Raw genomic sequence first — 21,618 nt, 5'->3', positions numbered from 1 at the left:
TTTATTTGGCAAGGAAAGCGACCCAGACTTAAATTTAAAAGACTACTTTGCCCAAAGGAAAACGGAGGCCTGGACTTGACTAGCCTTAAAACATATTATTGGGCAGCCCAACTGAGATCAATGGTTACGTGGATGTCCCAAGATACTGACACTGTTTGGGTCGGAATGGAGCAGAGTGAATGCCCAAATTTCCCATTAGATTCAACTCCATTCCTAAACCAAGACATATGGGGGAAAAAGAAGATTACTAATGTATGAAGTAAAAACACCTTAAAAATATGGTCAATTGTGAGGAAGAAACTACAACTCCCCATGACTATTTCCAGAGCTATAAGGATAGCAAATAATTGTGAGTTTTCACCAGCTAGGCTGGACAAGGGTTTTCTGAAATGGACAAAAAGGGGTCTAGTGGTTTTGGACCAACTGTTTGACGGAGCAGCCTTGAAATCATTTGAACAACTCAAAGAGAAATATGATTTACCGAACCAAGATTTCTTTAGGTATTTACAAATTAGACATTACCTCCAAAATCATCAAGAATGGGAAAGGCTCTGCTCCCTACCAACAAAAATAGAGCGCTTCTTCATATCAATAACAGCAGGAAAAGTAAAGTCAAAATTCATTTCACATATTTACAAAATATTGCAAGAAGAATTTAAAGGAAATAATTTAGATATTAAAGAAAAATGGGAATTAGAAATGAACACAATAATTACAGACAAGCAGTGGGAGACTTCATGCAGTCAAGGACACAGGGTAACCAGTAGCCCTAATTGGAAGGAATTTGGATGGAAAATTAAAATGAGATATTTTAGAACTCCATTCATAACATCAAAATGGAGCAATAATTCAGACGGCTGTTGGAGAGGTTGTGGCTTGGTGGGAGATCACACCCATATATTTTGGGACTGCCCAAGGATATCAGAATATTGGCAAAAAGTACAAAAAGAAATAAAAAAATGTCTTTGTATAGATTTACCTCTTGAACCATCATACTTTGTGCTAGGGATACTGCCAGCTGACCTTGAAGAGAATAACCAAACATGTTTGCTGAGAATCCTTCTTTTAATAGCGAATAAGGTAATCACAGCCTCCTGGCTGAAGCCACACCCTCCAACGGTTGCACAATGGAGGGAAAGAATCCAGGATGTTTATAACATGGAGCATACAACGACATTATTACAACTGAAAGCAGAGGTTTTTCTAAATAAATGGTCTTCAATTGCCCAACATTTTCATTTGAAATGACTATTATGCAGACTATATTTTTCTTACTTTTATTTCATTTATTTATCATTAATCTAACAATGGTCATATGTATTGTAAAAAATTCTGTACTATCTAACAAATGTATATGTGGTACTGCAGAGATAAGGATCTTTCCCCTCACTTATATTCCTGTTGGGATGGAAGATATCTATGGACTGCTGTTCTATTTGTAGACTTGCCCATGACACTTTACTGCACCATCATTATTGTACCATCAAATGTTCATTCGTGACATACTGTATGACTGCACTTGATAATACGAAATAAAAGAAAAGTAAAAAAAATATATATATATATATATACCCTGATAGCAAAACCCTTCCACGGTTTCCACCCAGTTTCGAAATGAGGACCTTTTGCATGTAAAGCAAACGTGATAACCACTACACTATGTAAAAATACCTATGAGGGAATTACCAACAATTGCTGCTACACATATGCTGAATATATATTTAGACAAGACAATCTATCTCAAAAATCACAATACTAGAGAAAACCTACCTTGATTATCTGCTACACGTTTGTGCTACCAAAATGTTTCTGTAAACAAATATCAATTTTTCTTTTACAAATGTGTCTGACATTATCTGGAACCTTGTAAACTTTGATGTCTGCTTGGGCACTTTTTATACACTTGTTAATATATACCCTGATAGCAAAACCCTTCCACTGTTTCCACCCAGTTTCAAACTGGGGACTTTTGAATGTAAAGCAAACGTGATAACCACTACACTATGGAAACGTACCTATGAGGGAATTACCAACAATTGCTGCTACACATATGCTGAATATATATTTAGAAAAGACAATCTATCCCAAAAATCACAGTACTAGAGAAAAACTACCTTGATTATCTGCTACACCTTTGTTCTACCAAAATGTTTCTGTAAACAAATATAAATTATTCTTTTACAAATGTGTCTGATATTATCTGGAACCTGGTAAAATTTCATGTCTGCTTGTGAACTTTTTGTACACTTCTTAATATATACCCTGATAGCAAAACCCTTCCACTGTTTCCACCCAGTTGCGAACTGGGGACTTTTTGCGTATAAAGCAAACGTGATAACCACTACACTATGGAAACATACCTATAAGGAAATTACCAACAATTGCTGCTACACATATGCTGAATATATATTTAGACAAGACAACCTATCCCAAAAATCACAGTACTAGAGAAAACCTACCTTGATTATCTGCTACAACTTTGTTCTACCAAAATGTTTCTGTAAACAAATATCAATTATTCTTTTACAAATGTGTCTGATATTATCTGGAATCTTGTAAAATGTCATGTCTGCTTGTGGACTTTTTGTACTTCTTAATATATACCCTGATAGCAAAACCCTTCCAGTGTTTCAAACTGGGGACCTTTTGCGTATAAAGCAAATGTGATAACCACAACACTATGGAAACGTACCTACGAGGGAATTACCAACATTTGCTGCTACACATATGCTGAATATATTTTTAGACAAGACACCTCCATCCCAAAAATCAAAGTACTAGAGAAAACGTACTTTGATTATCCGCTGCACATTTGGGCTAAAAAAATGTTTTCGGTAACAAATATAAATGATTCTTTTACAAATGTGTCTGATATTATCTGGAATCTTGTAAAATTTCATGTCTGCTTGTGGACTTTTTGTACACTTCTTAATATATACCCTGATAGCAAAACCCTTCCACTGTTTCAAACTGAGGACCTTTTGCGTATAAAGCAAATGTGATAACCACTACACTATGGAAACGTACCTACGAGGGAGTTACCAACAATTGCTGCTACACATATGCTGAATATATATTTAAGCAAGACACTCCATCCCAAAAATCACAGTACTAGAGAAAATGTACTTTGATTATCCGCTGCACATTTGGGCTAAAACATTTTTTCGGAAACAAATATCAATCATTCTTTTACAAATTTGTCTGATGTTATCTGGAATCTTGTTAAATTTCATGTCTGCTTGTGGACTTTTTGTACACTTCTTAATATATACCCTGATAGCAAAATCCTTCCACTGTTTCCACCCAGTTTCGAATTGGGGACCTTTTGCGTGTAAAGCAAACGTGACAACCACTACAATATGGAAACATGCATATGAGGAAATTACCAACAATTGCACTACACAAATGCTAAATATATTTTTAGACAAGACAATCTATCCCAAAAATCACAGTACCAGAGAAAACCTACCTTGATTATCTGCTACACCTTTGGTCTACTAAAATGTTTCTGTAAACAAATATCAATTATTCTTTTACAAATGTGTCTGATATTATCTGGAACCTTGTTAAATTTCATGTCTGCTTGTGGACTTTTTGTACACTTCTTACTATATACTCTGATAGCAAAACCCTTCCACTGTTTCCACCCTGTTTCGAACTGGGTACCTTTAGCGTGTAAAGCAAACGTGACTACCACTACACTATGGAAACGTGCCTAAAAACTTAACCAACAATTGCTGCTACACATATGCTGAATATATATTTAGACAAGACAATCTATCCCAAAAATCACAGTACTAGAGAAAACCTACCTTGATTATCTGCTACACCTTTGTTCTACCAAAATGTTTCTGTAAACAAATATCAATTATTCTTTTACAAATGTGTCTGATATTATCTGGAATCTTGTTAAATTTCATGTCTGCTTGTGGACTTTTTGTACACTTCTTAATATATACCCTGATAGCAAAACCCTTCCACTGTTTCCACCCAGTTGCGAACTGGGGTCTTTCTGCGTGTAAAGCAAACGTGATAACCACTACACTATGGAAATGTCCCTATGGGGAAATTACCAACATTTGCTGCTACACATATGCTGAATATATATTTAGACAAGACAATCTATCCCAAAAATCACAGTACTAGAGAAAACCTACTTTGATTATCTGCTGCACATTTGGGCTAAAAAAATTTTTTTGGAAACAAATATCAATTATTCTTTTACAAATGTGTCTGATATTATCTGGAATCTTGTAAAATTTCATGTCTGCTTGTGGACATTTTGTACACTTCTTAATATATACCCTGATAGCAAAACCCTTCCACTGTTTCCACCTGGGGAACTTTTGTGTGTAAAGCAAACGTGATAAACACTACACTATGGAAACACGCCTATGAGGAAATTACCAACAATTGCACTACACATATGCTGAATATATATTTAGACAAGACAATCTATCCCAAAAATCACAGTACTAGAGAAAACCTACCTTGATTATCTGCTACACCTTTGTTCTACCAAAATGTTTCTGTAAACAAATATCAATTATTGTTTTACAAATGTGTCTGATATTATCTGGAACCTCGTAAAATTTCATGTCTGCTTGTGGACATTTTGTACACTTCTTAATATATACCCTGATAGCAAAACCCTTCCTCTGTTTCGAACTGGGGACCTTTGGCATGTAAAGCAAACGTGATAACCACTACACTATGGAAACATACCTATGAGGGAATTACCAACCATTGCTGCTACACATATGCTGAATATATATTTAGACAAGACAATCTATCCCAAAAATCACAGTACTAGAGAAAACCTACCTTGATTATCTGCTACACCTTTGTTCTACCAAAATGTTTCTGTAAACAAATATCAATTATTCTTTTACAAATGTGTCTGATATTATCTGGAATCTTGTTAAATTTCATGTCTGCTTGTGGACTTTTTGTACACTTCTTAATATATACCCTGATAGCAAAAGCCTTCCACTGTTTCCACCCAGTTTCGAACTGGGGACCTTTTGCGTGTAAAGCAAACGTGATTACCACTACACTATGGAAACGTGCCTATGAAAATTAACCAACAATTGCTGCTACACATATGCTGAATATATATTTAGACAAGACAATCTATCCCAAAAATCACAGTACTAGAGAAAACCTACCTTGATTATCTGCTACACCTTTGTTCTACCAAAATGTTTCTGTAAACAAATATCAATTATTCTTTTACAAATGTGTCTGATATTATCTGGAATCTTGTTAAATTTCATGTCTGCTTGTGGACCTTTTGTACACTTCTTAATATATACCCTGATAGCAAAACCCTTCCACTGTTTCCACCAAGTTTCAAACTGGGGACCTTTTGTTTGTAAAGCAAACGTGATAAACACTACACTATGGAAACACGCCTATGAGGAAATTACCAACAATTGCTGCTACACATATGCTGAATATATATTTAGACAAGACAATCTATCCCAAAAATCACAGTACTAGAGAAAACCTACCTTGATTATCTGCTACACCTTTGTTCTACCAAAATGTTTCTGTAAACAAATATCAATTATTCTTTTACAAATGTGTCTGATATTATCTGGAACCTTGTTAAATTTCATGTCTGCTTGTGGACTTTTTGTACATTTCTTAATATATACCCTGATAGCAAAACCCTTCCACTGTTTCCACCCAGTTGCGAACTGGGGTCTTTCTGCGTGTAAAGCAAACGTGATAACCACTACACAATGGAAACGTCCCTATGAGGAAATTACCAACATTTGCTGCTACACATATGCTGAATATATATTTAGACAAGAAAATCTATCCCAAAAATCACAGTACTAGAGAAAACCTACCTTGATTATCTGCTACACCTTTGGTCTACCAAAATGTTTCTGTAACCAAATATCAATTATTCTTTTACAAATGTGTCTGATATTATCTGGAACCTTGTTAAATTTCACGTCTGCTTGTGGACTTTTTGTACACTTCTTAATATATACCCTGATAGCAAAAGCCTTCCACTGTTTCCACCCAGTTTCGAACTGGGGACCTTTTGCATGTAAAGCAAACGTGATTACCACTACACTATGGAAACATGCCTATGAAAAATTAACCAACAATTGCTGCTACACATATGCTGAATATATATTTAGACAAGACACTCCATCCCAAAAATCACAGTACTAGAGAAAACGTACTTTGATTATCCGCTGCACATTTGGGCTAAAAAAAAATTTCGGAAACAAATATAAATTATTCTTTTACAAATGTGTCTGATATTATCTGGAACCTTGTAAAATTTGATGTCTGCTTGTGGACTTTTTGTACACTTCTTAATATATACCCTGATAGCAAAACCTTTCCACTGTTTCCACTCAGTTTCGAACTGGGGAACATTTGCGTGTAAAGAAAACATGATAACCACTACAGTATGGAAACGTACATATGAGGAAATTACCAACAATTGCTGCTATATGCTGAATATATTTTTAGACAAGACACTCCATCCCAAAAATCACAGTACTAGAGAAAACGTACTTTGAATATCCGCTGCACATTTGGGCTAAAAAAATGTTTTCGGAAACAAATATAAATTATTCTTTTACAAATGTGTCTGATATTATCTGGAATCTTGTAAAATTTCATGTCTGATTGTGGACTTTTTGTACACTTCTTAATGTATACCCTGATAGCAAAACCCTTCCACTGTTTCCACCCAGTTGCAAACTGGGGTCCTTCTGCGTGTAAAGCAAACGTGATAACCACTACACTATGGAAACGTCCCTATGAGGAAATTACCAACATTTGCTGCTACACATATGCTGAATATATATTTAGACAAGAAAATCTATCCCAAAAATCACAGTACTAGAGAAAACCTACCTTGATTATCTGCTACACCTTTGGTCTACCAAAATGTTTCTGTAACCAAATATCAATTATTCTTTTACAAATGTGTCTGATATTATCTGGAACCTTGTTAAATTTCACGTCTGCTTGTGGACTTTTTGTACACTTCTTAATATATACCCTGATAGCAAAAGCCTTCCACTGTTTCTACCCAGTTTCGAACTGGGGACCTTTTGCGTGTAAAGCAAACGTGATTACCACTACACTATGGAAACATGCCTATTAAAAATTAACCAACAATTGCTGCTACACATATGCTGAATATATATTTAGACAAGACAATCTATCCCAAAAATCACAGTACTAGAGAAAACCTACCTTGATTATCTGCTACACCTTTGGTCTACCAAAATGTTTCTGTAACCAAATATCAATTATTCTTATACAAATGTGTCTGATATTATCTGGAACCTTGTTAAATTTCACGTCTGCTTGTGGACTTTTTGTACACTTCTTAATATATACCCTGATAGCAAAAGCCTTCCACTGTTTCCACCAGTTTCAACTGGGGACCTTTTGCGTGTAAAGCAAACGTGATTACCACTACACTACGGAAGCGTGCCTATGAAAAATTAACCAACAAGTGCACTACACATATGCTGAATATATATTTAGACAAGACAATCTATCCCAAAAATCACAGTACTAGAGAAAACCTACCTTGATTTTCTGCTACACCTTTGTTCTACCAAAATGTTTCTGTAAACAAATATCAATTATTGTTTTACAAATGTGTCTGATATTATCTGGAACCTTGTTAAATTTCATGTCTGCTTGTGGACTTTTTGTACATTTCTTAATATATACCCTGATAGCAAAACCCTTCCACTGTTTCCACCCAGTTGCGAACTGGGGTCTTTCTGCATGTAAAGCAAACGTGATAACCACTACACTATGGAAACGTCCCTATGAGGAAATTACCAACATTTGCTGCTACACATATGCTGAATATATATTTAGACAAGACACTCTATCCCAAAAATCACAGTACTAGAGAAAACCTACTTTGATTATCTGCTGCACATTTGGGCTAAAAAATGTTTTTGGAAACAAATATCAATTATTCTTTTACAAATGTGTCTGATATTATCTGGAATCTTGTAAAATTTCATGTCTGCTTGTGGACATTTTGTACACTTCTTAATATATACCCTGATAGCAAAACCCTTCCACTGTTTCCACCCAGTTTCGAACTGGGGACCTTTTATGTGTAAAGCAAACGTGATAAACACTACACTATGGAAACGTGCCTATGAAAAATTAACCAACAATTGCTGCTACACATATGCTGAATATATATTTAGACAAGACAATCTATCCCAAAAATCACAGTACTAGAGAAAACCTACCTTGATTATCTGCTACACCTTTGTTCTACCAAAATGTTTCTGTAAACAAATATCAATTATTCTTTTACAAATGTGTCTGATATTATCTGGAACCTTGTTAAATTTCATGTCTGCTTGTGGACTTTTTGTACATTTCTTAATATATACCCTGATAGCAAAACCCTTCCACTGTTTCCACCCAGTTGCGAACTGGGGTCTTTCTACGTGTAAAGCAAACGTGATAACCACTACACTATGGAAACGTCCCTATGAGGAAATTACCAACATTTGCTGCTACACATATGCTGAATATATATTTAGACAAGAAAATCTATCCCAAAAATCACAGTACTAGAGAAAACCTACCTTGATTATCTGCTACACCTTTGGTCTACCAAAATGTTTCTGTAACCAAATATCAATTATTCTTTTACAAATGTGTCTGATATTATCTGGAACCTTGTTAAATTTCACGTCTGCTTGTGGACTTTTTGTACACTTCTTAATATATACCCTGATAGCAAAAGCCTTCCACTGTTTCCACCCAGTTTCGAACTGGGGACCTTTTGTGTGTAAAGCAAACGTGATTACCACTACACTATGGAAACGTGCCTATGAGAAAATTAACCAACAATTGCTGCTACACATATGCTGAATATATATTTAGACAAGAAAATCTATCCCAAAAATCACAGTACTAGAGAAAACCTACCTTGATTATCTGCTACACCTTTGGTCTACCAAAATGTTTCTGTAACCAAATATCAATTATTCTTTTACAAATGTGTCTGATATTATCTGGAACCTTGTTAAATTTCATGTCTGCTTGTGGACTTTTTGTACACTTCTTAATATATACCCTGATAGCAAAACCCTTCCACTGTTTCTACCCAGTTTCGAACTGGGGACCTTTTGCGTGTAAAGCAAACGTGATTACCACTACACTATGGAAACGTCCCTATGAGGAAATTACCAACATTTGCTGCTACACATATGCTGAATATATATTTAGACAAGACACTCTATCCCAAAAATCACAGCACTAGAGAAAACCTACCTTGATTATCTGCTACACCTTTGGTCTACCAAAATGTTTCTGTAACCAAATATCAATTATTCTTTTACAAATGTGTCTGACATTATCTGGAATCTTGTTAAATTTCATGTCTGCTTGTGGACTTTTTGTACACTTCTTAATATATACCCTGATAGCAAAAGCCTTCCACTGTTTCCACCCAGTTTCGAACTGGGTACCTTTAGCATGTAAAGCAAACGTGATTACCACTACACTATGGAAACGTGCCTATGAAAAATTAACCAACCATTGCTGCTACACATATGCTGAATATATATTTAGACAAGACAATCTATCCCAAAAATCACAGTACTAGAGAAAACCTACTTTGATTATCTGCTACACCTTTGTTCTACCAAAATGTTTCTGTAAACAAATATCAATTATTCTTTTACAAATGTGTCTGATATTATCTGGAACCTTGTTAAATTTCATGTCTGCTTGTGGACTTTTTGTACACTTCTTAATATATACCCTGATAGCAAAACCCTTCCACTGTTTCCACCCAGTTTCGAACTGGGGACCTTTCTGCATGTAAAGCAAACGTGATAACCACTACACTATGGAAACGTGCCTATGAGGAAATTACCAACAATTGCTGCTACACATATGCTGAATATATATTTAGACAAGACAATCTATCCCAAAAATCACAGTACTAGAGAAAACCTACCTTGATTATCTGCTACACCTTTGGTCTACCAAAATGTTTCTGTAACCAAATATCAATTATTCTTATACAAATGTGTCTGATATTATCTGGAACCTTGTTAAATTTCACGTCTGCTTGTGGACTTTTTGTACACTTCTTAATATATACCCTGATAGCAAAAGCCTTCCACTGTTTCCACCTGGGGACCTTTTGCGTGTAAAGCAAACGTGATAAACACTACACTATGGAAACGTGCCTATGAAAAATTAACCAACAATTGCTGCTACACATATGCTGAATATATATTTAGACAAGACAATCTATCCCAAAAATCACAGTACTAGAGAAAACCTACCTTGATTATCTGCTACACCTTTGTTCTACCAAAATGTTTCTGTAAACAAATATCAATTATTCTTTTACAAATGTGTCTGATATTATCTGGAATCTTGTAAAATTTCATGTCTGCTTGTGGACATTTTGTACACTTCTTAATATATACCCTGATAGCAAAACCCTTCCACTGTTTCCACCCAGTTTCGAACTGGGGACCTTTTGCGTGTAAAGCAAACGTGATAAACACTACACTATGGAAACGTGCCTATGAAAAATTAACCAACAATTGCTGCTACACATATGCTGAATATATATTTAGACAAGACAATCTATCCCAAAAATCACAGTACTAGAGAAAACCTACCTTGATTATCTGCTACACCTTTGTTCTACCAAAATGTTTCTGTAAACAAATATCAATTATTCTTTTACAAATGTGTCTGATATTATCTGGAACCTTGTTAAATTTCATGTCTGCTTGTGGACTTTTTGTACATTTCTTAATATATACCCTGATAGCGAAACCCTTCCACTGTTTCCACCCAGTTGCGAACTGGGGTCTTTCTGCGTGTAAAGCAAACGTGATAACCACTACACTATGGAAACGTCCCTATGAGGAAATTACCAACATTTGCTGCTACACATATGCTGAATATATATTTAGACAAGAAAATCTATCCCAAAAATCACAGTACTAGAGAAAACCTACCTTGATTATCTGCTACACCTTTGGTCTACCAAAATGTTTCTGTAACCAAATATCAATTATTCTTTTACAAATGTGTCTGATATTATCTGGAACCTTGTTAAATTTCACGTCTGCTTGTGGACTTTTTGTACACTTCTTAATATATACCCTGATAGCAAAAGCCTTCCACTGTTTCTACCCAGTTTCGAACTGGGGACCTTTTGCGTGTAAAGCAAACGTGATTACCACTACACTATGGAAACGTGCCTATTAAAAATTAACCAACAATTGCTGCTACACATATGCTGAATATATATTTAGACAAGACAATCTATCCCAAAAATCACAGTACTAGAGAAAACCTACCTTGATTATCTGCTACACCTTTGGTCTACCAAAATGTTTCTGTAACCAAATATCAATTATTCTTATACAAATGTGTCTGATATTATCTGGAACCTTGTTAAATTTCACGTCTGCTTGTGGACTTTTTGTACACTTCTTAATATATACCCTGATAGCAAAAGCCTTCCACTGTTTCCACCTGGGGACCTTTTGCGTGTAAAGCAAACGTGATTACCACTACACTACGGAAGCGTGCCTATGAAAAATTAACCAACAAGTGCACTACACATATGCTGAATATATATTTAGACAAGACAATCTATCCCAAAAATCACAGTACTAGAGAAAACCTACCTTGATTTTCTGCTACACCTTTGTTCTACCAAAATGTTTCTGTAAACAAATATCAATTATTGTTTTACAAATGTGTCTGATATTATCTGGAACCTTGTTAAATTTCATGTCTGCTTGTGGACTTTTTGTACATTTCTTAATATATACCCTGATAGCAAAACCCTTCCACTGTTTCCACCCAGTTGCGAACTGGGGTCTTTCTGCGTGTAAAGCAAACGTGATAACCACTACACTATGGAAACGTCCCTATGAGGAAATTACCAACATTTGCTGCTACACATATGCTGAATATATATTTAGACAAGACACTCTATCCCAAAAATCACAGTACTAGAGAAAACCTACTTTGATTATCTGCTGCACATTTGGGCTAAAAAATTTTTTTTGGAAACAAATATCAATTATTCTTTTACAAATGTGTCTGATATTATCTGGAATCTTGTAAAATTTCATGTCTGCTTGTGGACATTTTGTACACTTCTTAATATATACCCTGATAGCAAAACCCTTCCACTGTTTCCACCCAGTTTCGAACTGGGGACCTTTTGTGTGTAAAGCAAACGTGATAAACACTACACTATGGAAACGTGCCTATGAAAAATTAACCAACAATTGCTGCTACACATATGCTGAATATATATTTAGACAAGACAATCTATCCCAAAAATCACAGTACTAGAGAAAACCTACCTTGATTATCTGCTACACCTTTGTTCTACCAAAATGTTTCTGTAAACAAATATCAATTATTCTTTTACAAATGTGTCTGATATTATCTGGAACCTTGTTAAATTTCATGTCTGCTTGTGGACTTTTTGTACATTTCTTAATATATACCCTGATAGCGAAACCCTTCCACTGTTTCCACCCAGTTGCGAACTGGGGTCTTTCTGCGTGTAAAGCAAACGTGATAACCACTACACTATGGAAACGTCCCTATGAGGAAATTACCAACATTTGCTGCTACACATATGCTGAATATATATTTAGACAAGAAAATCTATCCCAAAAATCACAGTACTAGAGAAAACCTACCTGGATTATCTGCTACACCTTTGGTCTACCAAAATGTTTCTGTAACCAAATATCAATTATTCTTTTACAAATGTGTCTGATATTATCTGGAACCTTGTTAAATTTCACGTCTGCTTGTGGACTTTTTGTACACTTCTTAATATATACCCTGATAGCAAAAGCCTTCCACTGTTTCCACCCAGTTTCGAACTGGGGACCTTTTGCGTGTAAAGCAAACGTGATTACCACTACACTATGGAAACGTGCCTATGAAAAATTAACCAACAATTGCTGCTACACATATGCTGAATATATATTTAGACAAGACACTCCATCCCAAAAATCACAGTACTAGAGAAAACGTACTTTGATTATCCGCTGCACATTTGGGCTAAAAAACAATTTCTGAAACAAATATAAATTATTCTTTTACAAATGTGTCTGATATTATCTGGAACCTTGTAAAATTTGATGTCTGCTTGTGGACTTTTTGTACACTTCTTAATATATACCCTGATAGCAAAACCTTTCCACTGTTTCCACTCAGTTTCGAACTGGGGAACTTTTGTGTGTAAAGCAAACATGATAACCACTACAGTATGGAAACGTACATATGAGGAAATTACCAACAATTGCTGCTATATGCTGAATATATTTTTAGACAAGACACTCCATCCCAAAAATCACAGTACTAGAGAAAATGTACTTTGATTATCCGCTGCACATTTGGGCTAAAACATTTTTTCGGAAACAAATATCAATTATTCTTTTACAAATGTGTCTGATATTATCTGGAATCTTGTAAAATTTCATGTCTGCTTGTGGACTTTTTGTACACTTCTTAATGTATACCCTGATAGCAAAACCCTTCCACTGTTTCCACCCAGTTTCGAACTGGGGACCTTTTGCGTGTAAAGCAAACGTGATTACCACTACACTATGGAAACGTGCCTATGAAAAATTAACCAACAATTGCACTACACATATGCTGAATATATATTTAGACAAGACAATCTATCCCAAAAATCACAGTACTAGAGAAAACCTACCTTGATTATCTGCTACACCTTTGTTCTACCAAAATGTTTCTGTAACCAAATATCAATTATTCTTTTACAAATGTGTCTGATATTATCTGGAACCTTGTTAAATTTCACGTCTGCTTGTGGACTTTTTGTACACTTCTTAATATATACCCTGATAGCAAAAGCCTTCCACTGTTTCTACCCAGTTTCGAACTGGGGACCTTTCTGCGTGTAAAGCAAACGTGATTACCACTACACTATGGAAACATGCCAATGAAAAATTAACCAACAATTGCTGCTACACATATGCTGAATATATATTTAGACAAGACAATCTATCCCAAAAATCACAGTACTAGAGAAAACCTACCTTGATTATCTGCTACACCTTTGGTCTACCAAAATGTTTCTGTAACCAAATATCAATTATTCTTTTACAAATGTGTCTGATATTATCTGGAACCTTGTTAAATTTCACGTCTGCTTGTGGACTTTTTGTACACTTCTTAATATATACCCTGATAGCAAAAGCCTTCCACTGTTTCCACCTGGGGACCTTTTGCGTGTAAAGCAAACGTGATTACCACTACACTACGGAAGCGTGCCTATGAAAAATTAACCAACAAGTGCACTACACATATGCTGAATATATATTTAGACAAGACAATCTATCCCAAAAATCACAGTACTAGAGAAAACCTACCTTGATTTTCTGCCACACCTTTGTTCTACCAAAATGTTTCTGTAAACAAATATCAATTATTGTTTTACAAATGTGTCTGATATTATCTGGAACCTTGTTAAATTTCATGTCTGCTTGTGGACTTTTTGTACATTTCTTAATATATACCCTGATAGCAAAACCCTTCCACTGTTTCCACCCAGTTGCGAACTGGGGTCTTTCTGCGTGTAAAGCAAACGTGATAACCACTACACAATGGAAACGTCCCTATGAGGAAATTACCAACATTTGCTGCTACACATATGCTGAATATATATTTAGACAAGACACTCTATCCCAAAAATCACAGTACTAGAGAAAACCTACTTTGATTATCTGCTGCACATTTGGGCTAAAAAAATTTTTTTGGAAACAAATATCAATTATTCTTTTACAAATGTGTCTGATATTATCTGGAATCTTAAAAAATTTCATGTCTGCTTGTGGACATTTTGTACACTTCTTAATATATACCCTGATAGCAAAACCCTTCCACTGTTTCCACCCAGTTTCGAACTGGGGACCTTTTGCGTGTAAAGCAAACGTGATAAACACTACACTATGGAAACGTGCCTATGAAAAATTAACCAACAATTGCTGCTACACATATGCTGAATATATATTTAGACAAGACAATCTATCCCAAAAATCACAGTACTAGAGAAAACCTACCTTGATTATCTGCTACACCTTTGTTCTACCAAAATGTTTCTGTAAACAAATATCAATTATTGTTTTACAAATGTGTCTGATATTATCTGGAACCTTGTTAAATTTCATGTCTGCTTGTGGACTTTTTGTACATTTCTTAATATATACCCTGATAGCGAAACCCTTACACTGTTTCCACCCAGTTGCGAACTGGGGTCTTTCTGCGTGTAAAGCAAACGTGATAACCACTACACTATGGAAACGTCCCTATGAGGAAATTACCAACATTTGCTGCTACACATATGCTGAATATATATTTAGACAAGAAAATCTATCCCAAAAATCACAGTACTAGAGAAAACCTACCTGGATTATCTGCTACACCTTTGGTCTACCAAAAAGTTTCTGTAACCAAATATCAATTATTCTTTTACAAATGTGTCTGATATTATCTGGAACCTTGTTAAATTTCACGTCTGCTTGTGGACTTTTTGTACACTTCTTAATATATACCCTGATAGCAAAAGCCTTCCACTGTTTCCACCCAGTTTCGAACTGGGGACCTTTTGCGTGTAAAGCAAACGTGATTACCACTACACTATGGAAACGTGCCTATGAAAAATTAACCAACAATTGCTGCTACACATATGCTGAATATATATTTAGACAAGACAACCTATCCCAAAAATCACAGTACTAGAGAAAACCTACCTTGATTATCTGCTACACCTTTGTTCTACCAAAATGTTTCTGTAAACAAATATCAATTATTCTTTTACAAATGTGTCTGATATTATCTGGAATCTTGTTAAATTTCATGTCTGCTTGTGGACCTTTTGTACACTTCTTAATATATACCCTGATAGCGAAACCCTTCCACTGTTTCCACCAAGTTTCAAACTGGGGACCTTTTGTTTGTAAAGCAAACGTGATAAACACTACACTATGGAAACACGCCTATGAGGAAATTACCAACAATTGCTCTACACATATGCTGAATATATATTTAGACAAGACAATCTATCCCAAAAATCACAGTACTAGAGAAAACCTACCTTGATTATCTGCTACACCTTTGTTCTACCAAAATGTTTCTGTAAACAAATATCAATTATTCTTTTACAAATGTGTCTGATATTATCTGGAACCTTGTTAAATTTCATGTCTGCTTGTGGACTTTTTGTACATTTCTTAATATATACCCTGATAGCAAAACCCTTCCACTGTTTCCACCCAGTTGCGAACTGGGGTCTTTCTGCGTGTAAAGCAAACGTGATAACCACTACACAATGGAAACGTCCCTATGAGGAAATTACCAACATTTGCTGCTACACATATGCTGAATATATATATTTAGACAAGAAAATCTATCCCAAAAATCACAGTACTAGAGAAAACCTACCTTGATTATCTGCTACACCTTTGGTCTACCAAAATGTTTCTGTAACCAAATATCAATTATTCTTTTACAAATGTGTCTGATATTATCTGGAACCTTGTTAAATTTCACGTCTGCTTGTGGACTTTTTGTACACTTCTTAATATATACCCTGATAGCAAAAGCCTTCCACTGTTTCCACCCAGTTTCGAACTGGGGACCTTTTGCGTGTAAAGCAAACGTGATTACCACTACACTATGGAAACGTGCCTATGAAAAATTAACCAACAATTGCTGCTACACATATGCTGAATATATATTTAGACAAGACAATCTATCCCAAAAATCACAGTACTAGAGAAAACCTACCTTGATTATCTGCTACACCTTTGGTCTACCAAAATGTTTCTGTAACCAAATATCAATTATTCTTTTACAAATGTGTCTGATATTATCTGGAGCCTTGTTAAATTTCACGTCTGCTTGTGGACTTTTTGTACACTTCTTAATATATACCCTGATCGCAAAAGCCTTCCACAGTTTCCACCCAGTTTCGAACTGGGGACCTTTTGCGTGTAAAGCAAACGTGATAACCACTACACTATGGAAACGTCCCTATGAGGAAATTACCAACATTTGCTGCTACACATATGCTGAATATATATTTAGACAAGAAAATCTATCCCAAAAATCACAGTACTAGAGAAAACCTACCTTGATTATCTGCTACACCTTTGGTCTACCAAAATGTTTCTGTAACCAAATATCAATTATTCTTTTACAAATGTGTTTGATATTATCTGGAACCTTGTTAAATTTCACATCTGCTTGTGGACTTTTTGTACACTTCTTAATATATACCCTGATAGCAAAAGCCTTCCACTGTTTCCACCCAGTTTCGAACTGGGGACCTTTTGCGTGTAAAGCAAACGTGATTACCACTACACTATGGAAACGTGCCTATGAAAAATTAACCAACAATTGCTGCTACACATATGCTGAATATATATTTAGGCAAGACAATCTATCCCAAAAATCACAGTACTAGAGAAAACCTACCTTGATTATCTGCTACACCTTTGTTCTACCAAAATGTTTCTGTAAACAAATATCAATTATTCTTTTACAAATGTGTCTGATATTATCTGGAACCTTGTTAAATTTCATGTCTGCTTGTGGACTTTTTGTACATTTCTTAATATATACCCTGATAGCAAAACCCTTCCACTGTTTCCACCCAGTTGCGAACTGGGGTCTTTCTGCGTGTAAAGCAAACGTGATAACCACTACACAATGGAAACGTCCCTATGAGGAAATTACCAACATTTGCTGCTACACATATGCTGAATATATATTTAGACAAGAAAATCTATCCCAAAAATCACAGTACTAGAGAAAACCTACCTTGATTATCTGCTACACCTTTGGTCTACCAAAATGTTTCTGTAACCCAATATCAATTATTCTTTTACAAATGTGTCTGATATTATCTGGAACCTTGTTAAATTTCACGTCTGCTTGTGGACTTTTTGTACACTTCTTAATATATACCCTGATAGCAAAAGCCTTCCACTGTTTCCACCCAGTTTCGAACTGGGGACCTTTTGCGTGTAAAGCAAACGTGATTACCACTACACTATGGAAACGTGCCTATGAAAAATTAACCAACAATTGCTGCTACACATATGCTGAATATATATTTAGACAAGACACTCCATCCCAAAAATCACAGTACTAGAGAAAACGTACTTTGATTATCCGCTGCACATTTGGGCTAAAAAACAATTTCGGAAACAAATATAAATTATTCTTTTACAAATGTGTCTGATATTATCTGGAACCTTGTAAAATTTGATGTCTGCTTGTGGACTTTTTGTACACTTCTTAATATATACCCTGATAGCAAAACCTTTCCACTGTTTCCACTCAGTTTCGAACTGGGGAACTTTTGCGTGTAAAGCAAACATGATAACCACTACAGTATGGAAACGTACATATGAGGAAATTACCAACAATTGCTGCTATATGCTGAATATATTTTTAGACAAGACACTCCATCCCAAAAATCACAGTACTAGAGAAAACGTACTTTGAATATCCGCTGCACATTTGGGCTAAAAAAATGTTTTCGGAAACAAATATAAATTATTCTTTTACAAATGTGTCTGATATTATCTGGAATCTTGTAAAATTTCATGTCTGCTTGTGGACTTTTTGTACACTTCTTAATGTATACCCTGATAGCAAAACCCTTCCACTGTTTCCACCCAATTTCGAACTGGGGACCTTTTGCGTGTAAAGCAAACGTGATTACCACTACACTATGGAAACGTGCCTATGAAAAATTAACCAACAATTGCACTACACATATGCTGAATATATATTTAGACAAGACAATCTATCCCAAAAATCACAGTACTAGAGAAAACCTACCTTGATTATCTGCTACACCTTTGGTCTACCAAAATGTTTCTGTAACCAAATATCAATTATTCTTTTACAAATGTGTCTGATATTATCTGGAACCTTGTTAAATTTCACGTCTGCTTGTGGACTTTTGTACACTTCTTAATATATACCCTGATAGCAAAAGCCTTCCACTGTTTCTACCCAGTTTCGAACTGGGGACCTTTTACGTGTAAAGCAAACGTGATTACCACTACACTATGGAAACATGCCAATGAAAAATTAACCAACAATTGCTGCTACACATATGCTGAATATATATTTAGACAAGACAATCTATCCCAAAAATCACAGTACTAGAGAAAACCTACCTTGATTATCTGCTACACCTTTGGTCTACCAAAATGTTTCTGTAACCAAATATCAATTATTCTTTTACAAATGTGTCTGATATTATCTGGAACCTTGTTAAATTTCACGTCTGCTTGTGGACTTTTTGTACACTTCTTAATATATACCCTGATAGCAAAAGCCTTCCACTGTTTCCACCTGGGGACCTTTTATGTGTAAAGCAAACGTGATTACCACTACACTACGGAAGCGTGCCTATGAAAAATTAACCAACAAGTGCACTACACATATGCTGAATATATATTTAGACAAGACAATCTATCCCAAAAATCACAGTACTAGAGAAAACCTACCTTGATTTTCTGCCACACCTTTGTTCTACCAAAATGTTTCTGTAAACAAATATCAATTATTGTTTTACAAATGTGTCTGATATTATCTGGAACCTTGTTAAATTTCATGTCTGCTTGTGGACTTTTTGTACATTTCTTAATATATACCCTGATAGCAAAACCCTTCCACTGTTTCCACCCAGTTGCGAACTGGGGTCTTTCTGCGTGTAAAGCAAACGTGATAACCACTACACAATGGAAACGTCCCTATGAGGAAATTACCAACATTTGCTGCTACACATATGCTGAATATATATTTAGACAAGACACTCTATCCCAAAAATCACAGTACTAGAGAAAACCTACTTTGATTATCTGCTGCACATTTGGGCTAAAAAAATTTTTTTGGAAACAAATATCAATTATTCTTTTACAAATGTGTCTGATATTATCTGGAATCTTGTAAAATTTCATGTCTGCTTGTGGACATTTTGTACACTTCTTAATATATACCCTGATAGCAAAACCCTTCCACTGTTTCCACCCAGTTTCGAACTGGGGACCTTTTGCGTGTAAAGCAAACGTGATAAACACTACACTATGGAAACGTGCCTATGAAAAATTAACCAACAATTGCTGCTACACATATGCTGAATATATATTTAGACAAGACAATCTATCCCAAAAATCACAGTACTAGAGAAAACCTACCTTGATTATCTGCTACACCTTTGTTCTACCAAAATGTTTCTGTAAACAAATATCAATTATTGTTTTACAAATGTGTCTGATATTATCTGGAACCTTGTTAAATTTCATGTCTGCTTGTGGACTTTTTGTACATTTCTTAATATATACCCTGATAGCGAAACCCTTCCACTGTTTCCACCAAGTTTCAAACTGGGGACCTTTTGTTTGTAAAGCAAACGTGATAAACACTACACTATGGAAACGTGCCTATGAGGAAATTACCAACAATTGCTGCTACACATATGCTGAATATATATTTAGACAAGACAATCTATCCCAAAAATCACAGTACTAGAGAAAACCTACCTTGATTATCTGCTACACCTTTGTTCTACCAAAATGTTTCTGTAAACAAATATCAATTATTCTTTTACAAATGTGTCTGATATTATCTGGAACCTTGTTAAATTTCATGTCTGCTTGTGGACTTTTTGTACATTTCTTAATATATACCCTGATAGCAAAACCCTTCCACTGTTTCCACCCAGTTGCGAACTGGGGTCTTTCTGCGTGTAAAGCAAACGTGATAACCACTACACAATGGAAACGTCCCTATGAGGAAATTACCAACATTTGCTGCTACACATATGCTGAATATATATATTTAGACAAGAAAATCTATCCCAAAAATCACAGTACTAGAGAAAACCTACCTTGATTATCTGCTACACCTTTGGTCTACCAAAATGTTTCTGTAACCAAATATCAATTATTCTTTTACAAATGTGTCTGATATTATCTGGAACCTTGTTAAATTTCACGTCTGCTTGTGGACTTTTTGTACACTTCTTAATATATACCCTGATAGCAAAAGCCTTCCACTGTTTCCACCCAGTTTCGAACTGGGGACCTTTTGCGTGTAAAGCAAACGTGATTACCACTACACTATGGAAACGTGCCTATGAAAAATTAACCAACAATTGCTGCTACACATATGCTGAATATATATTTAGACAAGACAATCTATCCCAAAAATCACAGTACTAGAGAAAACCTACCTTGATTATCTGCTACACCTTTGGTCTACCAAAATGTTTCTGTAACCAAATATCAATTATTCTTTTACAAATGTGTCTGATATTATCTGGAACCTTGTTAAATTTCACGTCTGCTTGTGGACTTTTTGTACACTTCTTAATATATACCCTGATAGCAAAAGCCTTCCACGCTTTCCACCCAGTTTCGAACTGGGGTCTTTCTGCGTGTAAAGCAAACGTGATAACCACTACACTATGGAAACATCCCTATGAGGAAATTACCAACATTTGCTGCTACACATATGCTGAATATATATTTA

At 35.3% G+C, this 21,618-nt stretch overlaps 32 non-coding genes across 32 annotated transcripts; all 32 read right to left on the bottom strand.

Annotated features, from left to right (window-relative positions):
• Positions 1–1,939: 1,939 nt before the first annotated feature.
• trnav-uac (transfer RNA valine (anticodon UAC)) lies at positions 1,940–2,011 on the bottom strand. The gene has a single exon. It is a non-coding gene; the product is annotated as a tRNA-Val (tRNA).
• A 272-nt stretch (positions 2,012–2,283) lies between these two features.
• On the bottom strand, positions 2,284–2,356 carry trnai-uau (transfer RNA isoleucine (anticodon UAU)). Its single transcript has one exon. It is a non-coding gene; the product is annotated as a tRNA-Ile (tRNA).
• Positions 2,357–4,993: 2,637 nt separating this feature from the next.
• Positions 4,994–5,066, bottom strand: trnav-uac (transfer RNA valine (anticodon UAC)). Its single transcript has one exon. It is a non-coding gene; the product is annotated as a tRNA-Val (tRNA).
• Positions 5,067–6,027: 961 nt separating this feature from the next.
• trnav-uac (transfer RNA valine (anticodon UAC)) lies at positions 6,028–6,100 on the bottom strand. Its single transcript has one exon. It is a non-coding gene; the product is annotated as a tRNA-Val (tRNA).
• A 612-nt stretch (positions 6,101–6,712) lies between these two features.
• On the bottom strand, positions 6,713–6,785 carry trnav-uac (transfer RNA valine (anticodon UAC)). The gene has a single exon. It is a non-coding gene; the product is annotated as a tRNA-Val (tRNA).
• A 272-nt stretch (positions 6,786–7,057) lies between these two features.
• On the bottom strand, positions 7,058–7,130 carry trnav-uac (transfer RNA valine (anticodon UAC)). Its single transcript has one exon. It is a non-coding gene; the product is annotated as a tRNA-Val (tRNA).
• A 614-nt stretch (positions 7,131–7,744) lies between these two features.
• On the bottom strand, positions 7,745–7,817 carry trnav-uac (transfer RNA valine (anticodon UAC)). Its single transcript has one exon. It is a non-coding gene; the product is annotated as a tRNA-Val (tRNA).
• A 961-nt stretch (positions 7,818–8,778) lies between these two features.
• trnav-uac (transfer RNA valine (anticodon UAC)) lies at positions 8,779–8,851 on the bottom strand. Its single transcript has one exon. It is a non-coding gene; the product is annotated as a tRNA-Val (tRNA).
• A 273-nt stretch (positions 8,852–9,124) lies between these two features.
• On the bottom strand, positions 9,125–9,197 carry trnav-uac (transfer RNA valine (anticodon UAC)). Its single transcript has one exon. It is a non-coding gene; the product is annotated as a tRNA-Val (tRNA).
• A 272-nt stretch (positions 9,198–9,469) lies between these two features.
• Positions 9,470–9,542, bottom strand: trnav-uac (transfer RNA valine (anticodon UAC)). The gene has a single exon. It is a non-coding gene; the product is annotated as a tRNA-Val (tRNA).
• A 272-nt stretch (positions 9,543–9,814) lies between these two features.
• trnav-uac (transfer RNA valine (anticodon UAC)) lies at positions 9,815–9,888 on the bottom strand. The gene has a single exon. It is a non-coding gene; the product is annotated as a tRNA-Val (tRNA).
• A 606-nt stretch (positions 9,889–10,494) lies between these two features.
• Positions 10,495–10,567, bottom strand: trnav-uac (transfer RNA valine (anticodon UAC)). Its single transcript has one exon. It is a non-coding gene; the product is annotated as a tRNA-Val (tRNA).
• Positions 10,568–10,839: 272 nt separating this feature from the next.
• On the bottom strand, positions 10,840–10,912 carry trnav-uac (transfer RNA valine (anticodon UAC)). Its single transcript has one exon. It is a non-coding gene; the product is annotated as a tRNA-Val (tRNA).
• Positions 10,913–11,184: 272 nt separating this feature from the next.
• Positions 11,185–11,257, bottom strand: trnav-uac (transfer RNA valine (anticodon UAC)). The gene has a single exon. It is a non-coding gene; the product is annotated as a tRNA-Val (tRNA).
• Positions 11,258–11,862: 605 nt separating this feature from the next.
• trnav-uac (transfer RNA valine (anticodon UAC)) lies at positions 11,863–11,935 on the bottom strand. Its single transcript has one exon. It is a non-coding gene; the product is annotated as a tRNA-Val (tRNA).
• A 272-nt stretch (positions 11,936–12,207) lies between these two features.
• trnav-uac (transfer RNA valine (anticodon UAC)) lies at positions 12,208–12,280 on the bottom strand. The gene has a single exon. It is a non-coding gene; the product is annotated as a tRNA-Val (tRNA).
• A 272-nt stretch (positions 12,281–12,552) lies between these two features.
• On the bottom strand, positions 12,553–12,625 carry trnav-uac (transfer RNA valine (anticodon UAC)). The gene has a single exon. It is a non-coding gene; the product is annotated as a tRNA-Val (tRNA).
• A 272-nt stretch (positions 12,626–12,897) lies between these two features.
• trnav-uac (transfer RNA valine (anticodon UAC)) lies at positions 12,898–12,970 on the bottom strand. The gene has a single exon. It is a non-coding gene; the product is annotated as a tRNA-Val (tRNA).
• Positions 12,971–13,581: 611 nt separating this feature from the next.
• Positions 13,582–13,654, bottom strand: trnav-uac (transfer RNA valine (anticodon UAC)). The gene has a single exon. It is a non-coding gene; the product is annotated as a tRNA-Val (tRNA).
• A 271-nt stretch (positions 13,655–13,925) lies between these two features.
• On the bottom strand, positions 13,926–13,999 carry trnav-uac (transfer RNA valine (anticodon UAC)). The gene has a single exon. It is a non-coding gene; the product is annotated as a tRNA-Val (tRNA).
• Positions 14,000–14,949: 950 nt separating this feature from the next.
• On the bottom strand, positions 14,950–15,022 carry trnav-uac (transfer RNA valine (anticodon UAC)). The gene has a single exon. It is a non-coding gene; the product is annotated as a tRNA-Val (tRNA).
• Positions 15,023–15,294: 272 nt separating this feature from the next.
• trnav-uac (transfer RNA valine (anticodon UAC)) lies at positions 15,295–15,367 on the bottom strand. The gene has a single exon. It is a non-coding gene; the product is annotated as a tRNA-Val (tRNA).
• Positions 15,368–15,639: 272 nt separating this feature from the next.
• trnav-uac (transfer RNA valine (anticodon UAC)) lies at positions 15,640–15,712 on the bottom strand. The gene has a single exon. It is a non-coding gene; the product is annotated as a tRNA-Val (tRNA).
• Positions 15,713–16,675: 963 nt separating this feature from the next.
• On the bottom strand, positions 16,676–16,748 carry trnav-uac (transfer RNA valine (anticodon UAC)). The gene has a single exon. It is a non-coding gene; the product is annotated as a tRNA-Val (tRNA).
• A 272-nt stretch (positions 16,749–17,020) lies between these two features.
• On the bottom strand, positions 17,021–17,093 carry trnav-uac (transfer RNA valine (anticodon UAC)). The gene has a single exon. It is a non-coding gene; the product is annotated as a tRNA-Val (tRNA).
• A 272-nt stretch (positions 17,094–17,365) lies between these two features.
• trnav-uac (transfer RNA valine (anticodon UAC)) lies at positions 17,366–17,438 on the bottom strand. Its single transcript has one exon. It is a non-coding gene; the product is annotated as a tRNA-Val (tRNA).
• A 617-nt stretch (positions 17,439–18,055) lies between these two features.
• On the bottom strand, positions 18,056–18,128 carry trnav-uac (transfer RNA valine (anticodon UAC)). The gene has a single exon. It is a non-coding gene; the product is annotated as a tRNA-Val (tRNA).
• A 612-nt stretch (positions 18,129–18,740) lies between these two features.
• On the bottom strand, positions 18,741–18,813 carry trnav-uac (transfer RNA valine (anticodon UAC)). Its single transcript has one exon. It is a non-coding gene; the product is annotated as a tRNA-Val (tRNA).
• A 270-nt stretch (positions 18,814–19,083) lies between these two features.
• trnav-uac (transfer RNA valine (anticodon UAC)) lies at positions 19,084–19,156 on the bottom strand. The gene has a single exon. It is a non-coding gene; the product is annotated as a tRNA-Val (tRNA).
• Positions 19,157–20,106: 950 nt separating this feature from the next.
• On the bottom strand, positions 20,107–20,179 carry trnav-uac (transfer RNA valine (anticodon UAC)). The gene has a single exon. It is a non-coding gene; the product is annotated as a tRNA-Val (tRNA).
• A 964-nt stretch (positions 20,180–21,143) lies between these two features.
• On the bottom strand, positions 21,144–21,216 carry trnav-uac (transfer RNA valine (anticodon UAC)). Its single transcript has one exon. It is a non-coding gene; the product is annotated as a tRNA-Val (tRNA).
• Positions 21,217–21,487: 271 nt separating this feature from the next.
• On the bottom strand, positions 21,488–21,561 carry trnav-uac (transfer RNA valine (anticodon UAC)). The gene has a single exon. It is a non-coding gene; the product is annotated as a tRNA-Val (tRNA).
• Between the last annotated feature and the right edge of the window lie 57 nt (positions 21,562–21,618).

This window comes from Xyrauchen texanus, chromosome 6 (genome assembly GCF_025860055.1).
Source record: "Xyrauchen texanus isolate HMW12.3.18 chromosome 6, RBS_HiC_50CHRs, whole genome shotgun sequence".
NCBI lineage: Eukaryota > Metazoa > Chordata > Actinopteri > Cypriniformes > Catostomidae > Xyrauchen > Xyrauchen texanus.
This window is presented reverse-complemented; position numbering and strand designations above follow the sequence as displayed.